The sequence below is a fragment of the Megascapheus bottae genome, unplaced genomic scaffold, assembly GCF_031878675.1.
Source record: "Megascapheus bottae isolate mThoBot1 unplaced genomic scaffold, mThoBot2.hap1 HAP1_SCAFFOLD_195, whole genome shotgun sequence".
NCBI lineage: Eukaryota > Metazoa > Chordata > Mammalia > Rodentia > Geomyidae > Megascapheus > Megascapheus bottae.
The window spans coordinates 36,324-50,521 of record NW_028327276.1 but is presented as its reverse complement, the minus strand read 5'-3'; the positions used below and the strand labels follow the sequence as shown (position 1 = coordinate 50,521).

The 14,198-nt window shown below is 38.4% G+C and overlaps 1 long non-coding RNA gene across 1 annotated transcript in view; it reads left to right on the top strand.

The window, feature by feature from the left end:
• Positions 1 to 224: 224 nt before the first annotated feature.
• LOC150040170 (uncharacterized) overlaps positions 225 to 14,198 on the top strand; it is a 38,542-nt gene continuing 24,568 nt past the window's right edge. The window contains exons 1-2 of the long non-coding RNA XR_016534037.1: positions 225 to 498; positions 599 to 687. This is a non-coding gene — a long non-coding RNA (uncharacterized LOC150040170). The remainder of the gene's footprint in view (positions 499 to 598; positions 688 to 14,198) is intronic.

The following is a 14,198-nucleotide window of genomic DNA, read 5'->3' as shown; positions in this document are numbered from 1 at the left end:
TTAGACAGCACCATTAACCTCTGATTAGTGGTACCTATGTAGTATTGTAGAATAAGCAGTCTAGAAAATATAATAAGCAGAATGCAGGATGATAGGATATACAGTCTAGAAAATAGAATTCGCACTCTGTTAGAAGGTTGAAGGTAAGGAATATGAAGCATGAGCTGATTTTAGATTACTTGGGATGAAAAAATCTTTAAGGACAAGAATCTGTCCCTAACATCCTTCATGTCTCTTTGGCTCTTTTGTCCACTGGTCTGCCTGCGTTCCTCTCAGGGAACTTTGTGCTGGTGATGTTAAAAATCCTTTTAGAACAATTGAAAGGAGATAAGAATTCCTAAGAGAAAATTTAAACTTCGTTCCTAACTTTCATGTCAGTAGGCATACAACCCTGATACGTATCTCATTTCTTCCAGGTGAATGGTCTTATGACCCCAAGTATTTTTATCACCGAGTGCATAGAATAATGATCGATGATCACAATGTCCCCACTCTTGAGTAAGTCTGATGCCACACTGATGGTCAGATAAGCACTAAATTCACTGGGCTTGAAATTTGGGAATGAATTTTAATTAACTAAAAATCTTTATTAAACCAGAGAGATGGTTTCATTCTCTAAAGAAGTCATTGCCTGGTTATCCAAGGATCCTCACAACATCATCGTAATTCACTGCAAAGGTGGGAAAGGTAATGATGCTTTCCTTTCTGTCTCCTTTGTAAAAAGATAGTTGAAAATAAATATTGAAGGACTGTAGGAAGATACCTACTGCTATTCCTCAGATAAGGAATTCCTATAGATTCATCATTGCTAACATATTAATCTTGTGTTTAAAGGATGAAAGAAGCAAAGAATAGTACAAGGAAAATAGAGAATGGGAGGGAAGAACAAATGAAAAACCCTGGCTAGGAATCCTAATACTATGTTAAAGAGAAGTGGAGAGAGTGGGCATCCGTGTCTCATGCCTGAATTAAGTGGAAATGACTTTAGGTTTTCACCACTAAGTATAATGTTAGCTGTGGGTTTGTCATACACAGCCTTTATTATACTGAGGAATGTTCCATGGATTCCTAGTTTCTCCAGAGCTTTTAGCATAAAGGGGTGTTATGTCTTATCAAATGCCTTTTCTGTATCTGTTGAGATAATCATGTGATTCTTGTCCTTGCTCCTGTTGATGTGTTGAATCTTATTGACCTGCATCTATTGAACCAGCTTTGCAACCCTGAGATGAATCCTGTTTGGTCATAGTGTATAATTTTTTTCATAGTGTATAATTTTTTGAGGAGTTGCTGAAGATGGTTGGCCAGTATTTGTTGAGCAGTTTTGCATCAATATTCATCAAAGAGATGAGTCTATAGTTTTCTTTCTTTGATGAGTCCCTATCTGGTTTTGGGATGAAGGTTATGGTAGCTCTGTACCATGAGTTTGGTAGAAGAGTGTTCACTTTCAATTTCATTGAAGAGCTAGAGAAGTATCGGTGCAAGTTCTACTCTGATGGCCTCATAGGATTCAGCTGTGAATTCATCTGGCTCTGGACTTTTCTTGGATGGGAAATCTTTTGTTGCCATTTCTATTTCATGACTTGAAATAGGTCTGTTTATTTGGATTAGTTCTTCTTGGTTCTGCTTAGTTATGTTAATATTGGCTAGAAATTCATACATCTCTTCTAGATCCTCAAATTTGTTGGCATAAAGTTGGAAATGTATTCCTTTATGATGTTCTGTATCTTAGTAATTTCTGCTGTGATATTTCCAGACTTGTCCATAGTTTGTTTTTTTGGGGGGGTGGGGGAGGGACATGCTCTCTTCTTTTTTTGGTAAGGTTTTCTAAGGACCTATTATTTTTTTGAAAGAACCAACTCCTTGTTTTGATGATTCTTCCCATGGTTTTTTTTGGACTCCAATTCATTTAATTCTGCTTTGACTTTAATAATTTGCTTCCCTCTACTGGAATTGGGATTTATTTGTTCTTTTTTCCATATATTTTTATTGCAATTGTAATTCATACAAGTGTTACATTATATTCACCAGATAGAAGGTGCATTACTCCACAAACATTGATACCCTTTCTCGTGTCTTGGTCCCCATTTCTCTTCGCACTCCCACCCGTCATGTTCTTCTTTTACTAGGAGTTTAATGTGAGCCATTAAATCATTAGTTTGTGATTTTTCCAATTTGTTAATGTAGGCACTCAGAGCTATAAATTTTCTGCTGGGTACTGCCTTTGCTCTGTCCCAAAGGTGCTGGTATTTTGTGTGCTCCTTTTTGTAAATTTCCATACACTGTTGAATTTCTGTTCTGAAATCCATGACACAGTCATGATTCAACAATGTGTTTTTCAATCTCCATGAGTTACAGGGCTTTCTTTGGTGGAGATTGGGGTTCAGTTCCAATTTTATGCCCTTGTGGTCTGAGAGAATGCAGGAAATAATTTCAGTGTTTCTGAATCTGCACAGGTGTGCTTTATGCCCTAAAATATGGTCTATTTTAGAAAAATTTCCAGGTGTTGCTGAAAAATTGTATATTCTCTTGTTTCTGGGTGAAATAATATGCAGATGTCTGTTAAGTCTAGTGGGTCTATACTGTTGTTCAATTCAGATGATTATCTACTTTTCTGTGAAGAAGCATTTTGCATTCCTGTATTGTCATGTATTTATTGTTTTGCTCTACTGACTGTATTTTTGTAGTTCTATTCACAAATTATTTGCCCAAAGCAGTGTTACAATTCCATTCTTTTTGAGTGACACTATAATGGTTAAATCTCTAGCCTTTTGAAGTTGTTGGGTACTGGGTGAGGGTGAGGGAGATAGGTTTCATTTTCATCCTTGTTATCATGATTGTTCATGATATTGATGAGTATGGCACTGAATTTGTGGATGGCCCTTGGCAGGATTGCCATTTTCATCATGTTCACTCTTCCAATTCACAAGCATGGGAGATGTTTCATTTCCTTATTTCTGCTTTGATTTCCTTCTTCAGGATTTTAAAGGTTTTATCCTAAAGCTCCTTTATATCTTTAGTTAAGTTAATTGCTAAATATTTTATTTTCCTTGAAGCTATTGCAAAAGGAGTTTCTTTCCTGATTTCTGCCTCTGTCTTCTACTTGTTGCCATACAAGAAAGCCATTGCTTTTGAGGGTTAATTTGATAACCTGCTACTTTGCCAAAGTTTTGAATCAGCACAAGTAACTTAGGAGTGGCGATTATAGGATTCTTTAAGTACAGAATCATGTCATCTGCAAAATGCCTCATATCTAAAATATATCAACTGCTCAAACAATTGAATCACTCCAAAACTAATCTAAAAAGAAACAACCATCCCATTAAAAGCTGGGCCAAACATTAAAAGAGAGTCTTCTCTGAAGAAGAAATAAGAATGGGCTATAGACACATGAAGAAATGCTCCACATCTCTGCTCATAAAAAGAAATGCAAATCAAAAGAATTCTAAGATTCCACCTCACTCCAGTTACAATGGCCAGGAACAAGAAATCTAACAACAGCCAATGCTAGGAGGGATCACTACTACACTATTATTGGGAGTGCAAACTTGTTGAAACATTATGGAAAGCAGTTTGGCAGTTCCTCAAAAGATTAAACATAGATCACCCCATGATCCAGCAATTCTACTTGGCATTTACCCAATTGTCCAGAAACAAGGGCATACTAAATCCTCTAGCACAATGATATTCATTGCAGCACTATTTACCATAGCAAAGATATGGAACCAATCCAGATGACACTCAGGTGATGAGTGGATCAACAAGATGTGGTCTTTATACACAATGGAATTCTATGCTGCAGTCAGAAAGAATGACATTGTCCCACTTGTAAGGAAATGGAAAGACTTAGAAAAAAATCATATTAAGTGAAGTAAGCCAGACTCAAAGGAACATATGCTCAACGGTTTCCCTCATTTGGCATAATCATATGCTCATTTGCTCATAATCAGTAGAAACCTTGGGCTCTCCTAGCAGAGATTTACAATAGAACAAAATCTAGTAACCACCTCCAGGTTATAGAAACAAAAGCCATATAATGATTGTTGTCCTTAATGTACCATGTTATCTCTTATCTCTTTTGCTGTCCCTTGGTTATCTCATATTATTACAATATTTCACCTTGTTATCTGATATATTTTATATATGCTTAATTGGCTATTAGAAATTGGATAGGGAAGGGAGGAAATCAAGATGAACAGGGGGAGGGGGGAGGGAAATGGGGACTATGACATGAGAAAAGTATCAAAGTATGTGAAGTAATGCACCTTCTATAGTGAATATTATGTAACCCTTCTATTAATTACAATTAAATATGTGCGGAAAAAAGAATCATGTCATCTGCAAAGAGAGAAAGTTTCACTTCCTCCTTCCCTATTTCAACTTCCTTTATGTTTGGCTCATACCTTACAGCTCTAGCTAGGAATTCTAATACTATATTGAACAGGAGTGGAGAAAGTGGGCATCCTTGTATCATTCCTGATTTCAGAAGAAATGGCTTTACCTTTTCCCCATTTACTTTAATGCTAGTTGTAGGGTTGTCGTGTACAGTCTTTATTATACTGAAGAATGTTCCATGATTCCTACTTTCTCCAGAACTTTTTGCATCAAGTTGTGTTGGATCTTGTTAAATGCCTTGTCTACATCTATTTAGATGATCATGTGATTGTTGTCCTTGCTACTTTTGATGTGATGAATTATATTAACCCACTAGCATGTATTGAACCAGCTTTGGATCCCGGTGAGAAGTCCTGTTTGATCACAGTGTATAATTTTTTGATGAGTTGTTGAAGTTGATCGGCCAATATTTTGTTGAGCAGTTTTGCATCAATATTCATTAAAGTACTAGGTCTCTGTTTCTCTTTCTTTGATGAGTTCCTGTCTCGTTTTGGCATGAGGGTTAATCTGGTTTCATAGAATGAGTTTGGTAGAGAGCCTTCAATTTAACTTCATGGAAGAGTTTGGGGAGTATTGGTGTGAGCTCTTCTTTGAAGGCCTTATAGATTTCAGCTGTGAATCCTTCAAGTCCTGGGCTTTTCTTGGATGAGAGGTCTCTTATTGCCTTTTCTATTTCATTGCTTGAAATGGGTCTGTTTAGTAGGTTTAGATCTTCATGGTTCAGTTTGGTTATTTCAATATTTACTGGATATTCATACATCTCTCCTAGATTCTCAAATTTGTTGGCATGAAGTTTTGAAAAGTAATCCCATGGGATGCTGTGGATCTTGATAATTTCTCCTGTGATATTGCCCTTCTTGTCTATGATGTTCTCCCTTCCTCTTTTGATCTGATTTGGTAAGGGTCTGTCAGTTTTGTTAATTTTTGCCAAGAACCAACTCCTTGTTTTGTTAATTCTGGGGTTTTTTTGGATTCTTAATTCATTTGATTCTGCTTTAATTTTAATAATTTGTTTCCTTCTACTAGATTTTGCTTAGGTTTGGTACTCTTTTTCCAGTATCTTAAGTTGTATCATTAAATTGTTGGTTTAAGATTTTTCCATAGTAAACCATATGAAACACACACACACACACACACACACACACACACACACAGCTCACCACATCCAAAATCACAAACAAGATATTCTATAAAATGAGAAGTTACCTTGTAATTTATGAGACGTATAAAACTTACAAGTAAATCTACAATTAGTGTTTTGAAGAAAACACTGTATACTGATTTCCGTAGTGGATATACTAATTTCACACCCAACCAAAAGGGCCTGGAATTTGGCCTAGTGGAGGAGTGCTTGCCTAGCATGCACGGAGACTCGGGTTCGATTTCTTGGTACCACTATTTGGATAAAGCCAGAAGTGGTGTTGAGGCTCAAGTGGTAGACTTCTAGCCTTGAGAAAACTCCAAGGACAGTCCTCTGGCCCTGAGCTTAAGCCCGGGACTGGCAAAAAAAAAAAAACCTCAAATACTAATATAGTTCATTCTCATCTTTCTGCTCCATCTTTCCAGCCTTTGCTGTTGTTTTCTTATGACTTCCATTCTGCCTTGGTCAGCGCGGATTCTATTTGTATCTTCTTTATCATTAAAGAAGTTGAAAATTTCTTTATGTATCAATTAGCCAGTTGCATATCTTCTGATAACCAGGCCTCAACATGAATGACTTCTCACTTGGCATTTAAAATACTTTGTGTTTGACTATGTGAAAGTTTCACCCAGGCATATACTCACATATACTCACAATGAGATCCATCCTCACTGGGGAGGCAACGGCCTCAGTCCAAAATCTGTGACTCAAATTGGCAAGCTGGAAAAGGCAAAGGCTAAGGAACTGGCTACTAAGCAGGGTTACGTGTGCAATGTTCATTTCTCTGTACGTGAAGATAATAAAACTGTTCTTCCAGTTGAAAAAATGTTTAAAGAATAGATGAAAAATATGTCCTTTTTCTGGTGAAACGGTATGTTAAAAATTAGATTATAAGGATAAATATAGTAAGAAAAAATGTATTTTCAAACTTAAATTTTTTAGGTCAAAACTAAGATATAAATGGAAGGTAACAGAAGAGACTTAGAGGATGCGTGATTTGAAGCAGGAAGAAGTCAAGGATTTGCTATAGTTGTCAAATATTTGCTACAAAACACTATGACACATACACACACACTAACACACACAGGCAGGGGCAAAGAGAGAGGGAGAAGAGAGAAAAGTAGGCATGCAAGCTGAGGTAGAAAGTAAGCAAGAACACTACAGCAAAATACTTAGAATTACATAATCTGAGGAATAGAAATATGCATATTCATTATGCTTGTCTCTCTACATTTTTATTTTTGCAAATGTTCACAATACAATTCAAATAATACAATTACATAGGGACTACAAGTTCTAGTTGGTAATGTGGGTTCCTGCTTGCATTTGCATTCAGCACCTGACACGTGCTTGGCAAGCATTCTCCCACTTCAGGTATATGCCCAGCTCTGTTTTGCCTCTCAGATTTTTTTAGATACAGTATCCTGCATTTTCCTGAGCTGCCATCTATCTGAAACCCTCTTCTATGTCTCCCACACGATGAGGGCTGTAGATGTGAAGCACCCGGCCCATCTTGCTGGTTGAGAATAGGGTCCTGCTTATATTGCCTGAGCTGGTTGGAATCATAACCATCCTGATCTTCCCACCTGGGAATCTGGGATTATACATGAGGACCAGCGTGCATGGCACTATTTATTATTTTCATTACATTAATGAAAAAGAAAGTCTTAACATTTCTCAAATGGCAATTTTGAGACAGCAACACTTCAGAAGAAACAGTACCAATACCAAATGAGTATTTGTGAGTGTATTTTTACACTGGAACTAAGGTTTCTTGAACTCATTTCTCCTCTTTTCTAGGACACACAGGGACAGTGACCTGTGTCTGTCTTCTTGTAACTGGCACATTTTTAACTCCAAAGGTAGGAACAAGGTTATGATACTTAGTCTTTTATATGTATTGATTTTGCCGGTTCTGAAACATTCATGATAAAATATTAAGGAAATGCTTAGCTCATGGTGATTTAGTGAAAATAAAAGCCTGGCTTAATACAGCCTTGTTTAATGTACAGTTATTTACTGGCCTTGTAACCTTGTATTCTTGTTCTGGGCCAAGCCTATAGTGAGAGCAATGAGACACAAATGGGTGGGAATGCCCAAATTCAGAATTACTATGATGAACAGCATTTTAAGTTCTATTTTTACTATCTGTAAGTCGTTGCCATTCCAAAAAGCAGTTTGAGAATTCAGTGCATTGTGAGTAAGGTCACACTTTCAACATTCTCCTCCCTCCGTGCCAACCCACTCCTACCTTCCTTCCATTTCCTTAATGTTGTAGGATATAGGCACGAGTGTGTAACTCTGTATTTAAGAAATAAGAATCAATATTTTCAAAAAGCTCTATCCTTCTGACTCATGTAATTGTACCTCTCTGTACAACACCTTTATAATGAGTTTTTAAAAATAATAATAAAATCATTTTAAAGGAATCTAAGGAAAGGTGGGCATTGTGGAGGCATGCCTGTAATCTCAGCTACTTGAAAATCTGAGAAGTAAGAAAGTTCCAGGCCAGATATGCACTGTGATTGTATTAACCCCTTTTCTGTAGGATAGCCTGGATTACTTTGGAGAATGAAGAACTGATACAAATTTGAGCAGTAAGTTTCAAGGAGTAGAAACTCCTCCCAAGTAAATTTTCTCTTTTCACAAAAAGTTATTTATGGGGAGATGTTAGTGGCACATTTAGCCTGGTCGCATCTGTAACCCTTCTTTCACAATCAATGTTGGCAGAGGACTTGTGACTCCTAACCATTTCCTGATCTTTGGAGGCCCACATCTGTAGCCTCATAGGCTATTGGCTTGGTTCTCATCAGAGCATCACACATTCCATTTCGTATTCTTTATTCCCTACAGCTTCTGGAATTGAGTCCACTCCCCAAAATGAAGGTCAAATATATGAGGTTTTCTGATGCCTAAAGATGATCTCTGGCTGGTAGATGATCTACTAGCCATAGATTTCCCTAGAAAGAGGAATTGGATTCTTCACCAACTTTCACTATGGCAATGAGCAATTCAAGGTCTCTAGAACATTGCCAGGGTGGTTTCGTGATGACCCTCATGTAGGGGAAAGAGGAGTTCAGAGAAGAGAAGGAATGAGATATTCTAAGACCAAGAATGAGAGATAAAGACACACAGAAGAAAACAGAATGAACTGGGATAATAAGTATTTTATGAATCTTGTTCCAGCAGACATTATCATATACTTACTCTCATTCCATATTCTTAATGTACTTTAAACTATCTACTGTATGAAAAATCCCAATTATATTGGATTGGAGTGTTGATCACTATAAAAAAAGTACCTGACCAAAGAACTTCAAGTGGGGAAAGATTAATTTGGCCTCACAGTTTCAGGCTTTACATCATGGCCATTTGATCCCATTTCTTTGGGCCTACAGTGACACTGAACAATTATGTCAAGGAGGCGGGTGTTGTGGAGAAGACTGCTCACCTCAAGGTACCCAGGAAGCTGAGGAGAAGGAAGGGTCAGTGACTTCTTTGGTTTCATGAGGCCACAACTCTGAACATTTTCCCCACCTCCTACTAATGCTTTAAATTTAGGAAGCCCTCAACGAATGAATCTGTGGATAAAGTCAAAAGCCTCATAATATAACTACTTCCCAATGCCCACCTCTGAATGCTGCTGGTGTACTGGATATCAAGCCTTCCACCTATGAGCCTTTTAAGTGCACATTTCATATCCAGACTCTAACACACAAAGATGGAACCATACAGTGCATGGTTCAGCCCAACCTAGTCATGCTTTGTTTATTCCTTCCCCACTCTTCTCAAACCCTGGGTCATCCTTCCTACTATTCTTTCCTCAACCAGGAAGGAAATTCTATTCATCAGGTCCTTTTACCTCACAAGAAGTTTGGCATGACACCCAACATATGCACTCTTAAAAAAAAATCCAACAACTGCAAAGCATCTACCCGACACTGATGACTGGCACCTGCCTGTATTTCTAGATACAGGCTGCGATTGGAGAATGGTATTTCAAAGCCAGCCCTGGCAGGAAATCCTTTCATTATTAGTTCTAATGAAGAACCAAAACAGCCTGAGTTGGAGATGCAAAGTGGTACAGCACTGCCCTATTGCATCTTGCATTGCCCTATTGCATTTTCAGGCATCTTTCTCACTATTGCCCTTTCATTGTTTGCCCATCCTGGGGCTTAAACTCAGTGGCCTGGTGCTCAGTAGGCTTGAACTCTTCACAAGTGGCACTTTACCAGGTGAGCTAGATCTCCAGCCCAACTTCTGGCTAAGTATATAGAGATGGATTATCTCAAAGTTTTCAGCCCTGGCTGGCATTATTCTTCAGTCCTCTCAGCTTCTGCCTCCTGAGTAGCTTGGATTACAGACATCAGCCACTCGCATGCAGTACAAGTGCTTTTGCTAATTGGAAATGTGGCAGTTCACTTTATGAGTTCTTCTCAGTTGGTTCATCACCAGACATCTGGAGTTTCTCAGAGAGAATCCTAAGAAATCCTGTTTGAGAAACTTGCTAGGAGCCAAACAGTATTGAAAGGTTCCCTTACCAAAAAAAAAAAACATATTGGAGAAAAAGGCAGATAAAGAATCTCTTCTCTGTAGAGGACCCCTCACTAATGGTACAGAATCATCTAGTGCAGCTATGTGGAGATGTCATTCCTCCTGATGAGGAACTGTCTCCCAAACCACAGTCCTTTCTCTAGTGCAGGACAACAGATTGTCATCGCTGTTTCAGCACCTTCACTGTTCTCATGGTCATAAGCAAGCCTAGAAGCAAGGGCTTGTTCTTTCCATGTTACTGTCTGCAAACCTCAGCTGGGCTCTTTTTTCATGGTAAGTAATTAGTCACAATGAGGAAAATACCTAAGAATGTTGATAATGTAAGGGCTCATTCTAAATGTTGCCTTCATTTTTACTGCTGTTAAGAAGCTAAAAAAAAGAGAAAGAGATTAGGATACTGACTTTACATCTGTCATCCCCACTAAAGTGGAGGCTTTTGTAGCTTTACAGAGTCTCTATTTTGGCTATTTTGAAATAGTGAAAAATGTATTTAACTGAGAAATGCCAGTTAAGAAAACTCTCAAAATTATGACGACTGTGATTTACTCCATCCAAACCCTTACCAAAAAAGAAGGGAGGGACTAGGAGTTTGGCCTAGTGGTAGAGTGCTTGCCTAGCATGCACGAAGACCCAGGTTCAATTCCTCAGAACCACATACACAGAAAAAAAGCTGGAAGTGGTGCTGAGGCTCAAGTGATAGAGCTCTAGCTTTGAGAAAGTGCAAGGAAAGTGCTCAGGCCCGAAGCTCATGCCCAGGACTGGCAAAAAAGGAGAAGAAGAAGAAGAAGAAGAAGAAGAAGAAGAAGAAGAAGAAGAAGAAGAAGAAGAAGAAGGAGGAGGAGGAGGAGGAGGAGGAGGAGGAGGAGGAGGAGGAGGAGGAGAAGGAAGAGGAAGAGGAGGAGGAGGAGGAAGCATACCGAGATAAACAAAATCACAAACGAAAATGGTAATATCACGACTGAAATTACCAAGATCCAGAGTATCATGAGGGAATACTTCTCAAACCTTTACGTCAACAAATTTGAGAATGTAGAAGAAATGGATGAATTCCTAGCCAATATTAACATACCCACACTGAACCAAGAAGAACTATTTCAAGCACTGAAATAGAAATGGCAATAAGAGACCTTCCACCTAAGAGAAACCCAGGGCCACATGGATTCACAGCTGAATTCTATAAAGTCTTCAAAACAGAGCTCACACCAATACTCCTCAAGCTCTTCAACGAAATTGAAAATGAAGGTTCTTTACCAAACTCATTCTATGAAGGCAGTATAACCGTCATACCCAAACCAGACAGAGATTCATCAAAGAAAGAGAACTGTAGACCTATTTCTTTGATGAACATCGATGCAAAACTTCTCATCAAAATACTGGCCAATCATCGACAACAGCTCATCAAAAAAATTATACACTATGATCAAACAGGATTCATCACAGAAAGGCAAAGCTGGTTCAACATACGAAAACGAATTAATATAATTCAACACATCAGCAGGAGCAGGGACAAAAATCACATGATTGTCTCAATAGATGCAGAAAAGGCATTTGACAAGATCCAACACCCCTTTATTTTGTTAAAAGCTCTGGAGAAACTACGAATCCATGGAACATTCCTCAATATAATAAAGGCTATGTATGACAAACCCACAGCTAGTACAATACTTAATGGCGAAAAGCTAAAGCCATTCCCTCTAAAATCAGGAATGAGACAAGGATGTCCACTCTCTCCACTCCTCTTTAACATAGTATTAGAATTCCTAGCCAGTGCAATAAGGCAAGAAGCAAGCATAAAGGGGATCCAAATAGGGAAAGAGGAAGTAAAACTATCCCACTTTGCAGATGACATGATTCTATATTTAAAGAATCCTATAGACTCTACTCCCAAGCTCCTTGAGCTGATTCAAAACTTTGGAAGAGTAGCAGGGTATAAAATTAACCCTCAAAAATCAACTGCCTTCCTCTACGCCAACAGTGAGAAGAATGAGGCAACAATCAGGAAAGCAACTCCTATTGCAATAGCCTCAATGAAAATAAAGTACCTAGGAATTACCTTAACTAAGAACGTAAAGGACCTTTTGGATGAAAACTTTAAAACCCTGAAAAAGGAAATTAATGCTTGAAGTCTTGAACTGTATCCCACATAGCAAGTGAACTAGAAAATAACCCACAAAACCACAGGAAACACTGGTGTAGATTCATAAGGCATGAACTCTTGGTCATCCTTTCATAAAACCTTTGTTTAGCAGAGGTGAACACTTAAATGGAGCAAGAAAACTCATTTCTAGGAAAAGGCAGGAAATACAGCCTTGGAGAGTCAGTTTTTGGTGAATTATAGGCATTTGGGAAGGACAAGTAGGTGTAGAAATTCACATAGTATTTGACTGTGTAGAATTCAACAATTCAGTGCTGATAATAAGGAGCAGAGTACACATACATCCAGAGGAGTCAGCCAAAAAAGTTCAGACACCTGAATATAGATAGAATGTGTATAAAGATGTACTGAAAACAAGCACCAAGTTTGTGAGGAACTAGTTTGAAGGTCACAGCAGTGCAACTTTTGTCTGTGACATTCTGCCCTTTGACAAGTTGGGGGAATGACTGAGACACCAGTGAAGAGATGCAGTTCTTCTTCTACTGAGCAGAGAAGAGAACTCTTAAAAAATCCTCATCAAACCACCTGTGTATGAAACCCAATTCGAGGGGTTGTATGCATTTTCTAGAGTACAAGAACAAATAATCACCAAGTAAGAGCCTATGCACTAACAATTTACATCACAGTACTGGGGGATACGGGTCTCCAAGGAGTAATGTCCTCAGTTGGTGTCTGGAACTAAGCACCTGATGAGTCCATGTCCTTGTCATCTGAGTGCTTTAGAATATTGTGGCAATACCAGTATACAAGACAGAGTATTGGTATCACCATGTCCTCGTGTTCTATTTTGAAACTTAATTGGAAAGTTCAAGGCTCTGAGTTCATATCTCACCACCAGAGAGAAGTGGTAGAGGGGAAACCTAAGCTGGAGATGTCGCTCAACTGGCAGACCACATGCCTAGCATGCACAAGGCCATGCTTTCAATACCCAGCACTGTTGACAAAAAGTGTGATTTCTCTGATATTGTCCAAATTAACATTTTGTGTATCTGCAATGTTGAAAATGTGGACAATATACTAACAAATATTATCATATACTGAACTGCCCAGCCAAATACCTGGCATATCCATGTACTTGTCCTCTGAGTGTTAAGCCATTCTGGAGTATAACAATACATAGTATACTCCAAAGCCTGTCCATATCTTGCTCAGGGATGCAATTATGTTCAATTTTGAAATGAAACAGAAACAGTAGACAAAGTCAAAGACATTTTCCATTGTGATGTCAAGTACTTGCAACCACAATGCTTAGTCAGATAATCACAGTCTGTGTACGCCACTCACAATAAGTCCTGGGACGTGACAAAGATTTCAGATGAGGAAGAGCCATTTGACCTTGCGTCAATCCCTCATACCCCAGGACTCTGCAGCTTGAAATGCTAAGCATCACTTTGGATGGAGTCCTGCATTCCACCTGCAGATACTTTTATCCATCAGAGCAGCAGGACAGACAGCCAACACTAGAGCAAACAAGAAATAGAGAAGATATAGAAGCAGAAATTTAGATGTCATATCATATTGAACTCCAAATAGTACATGAAATACAAAATACATGAATCAACAAAAGCACAATGAACATTGAATTAGGTTAGCTAGGAAAGTAATATGTCTCAATCTTGCATAAAAGCTTTGTTTTGGAGAGTTTACATTTTAACTTTTGCTAGAAGAAGCTTCATTTCTAGACAAAAGCAGGAAATACCCTTTGCATTTACATTATGTCAAGTTGGTCTTAGGTGAATTATTGCTAACATCAATGAAAAACTAAGTCTATGAATTCACATGGTCCTTGACTGTGTATAGTTTATTCATTTAGCACAGATGAAAATGAACAGCCGGTCACTGATGGCTCATGACTGCACTCCTATCTACTCAGGAGCCTAAGCTCTGAGGATCAGAGTTCAAAGCAACCAGGCAAGAAATCTGAGAGACTCTTTTCTCCAGTAAACCATCAGAAAA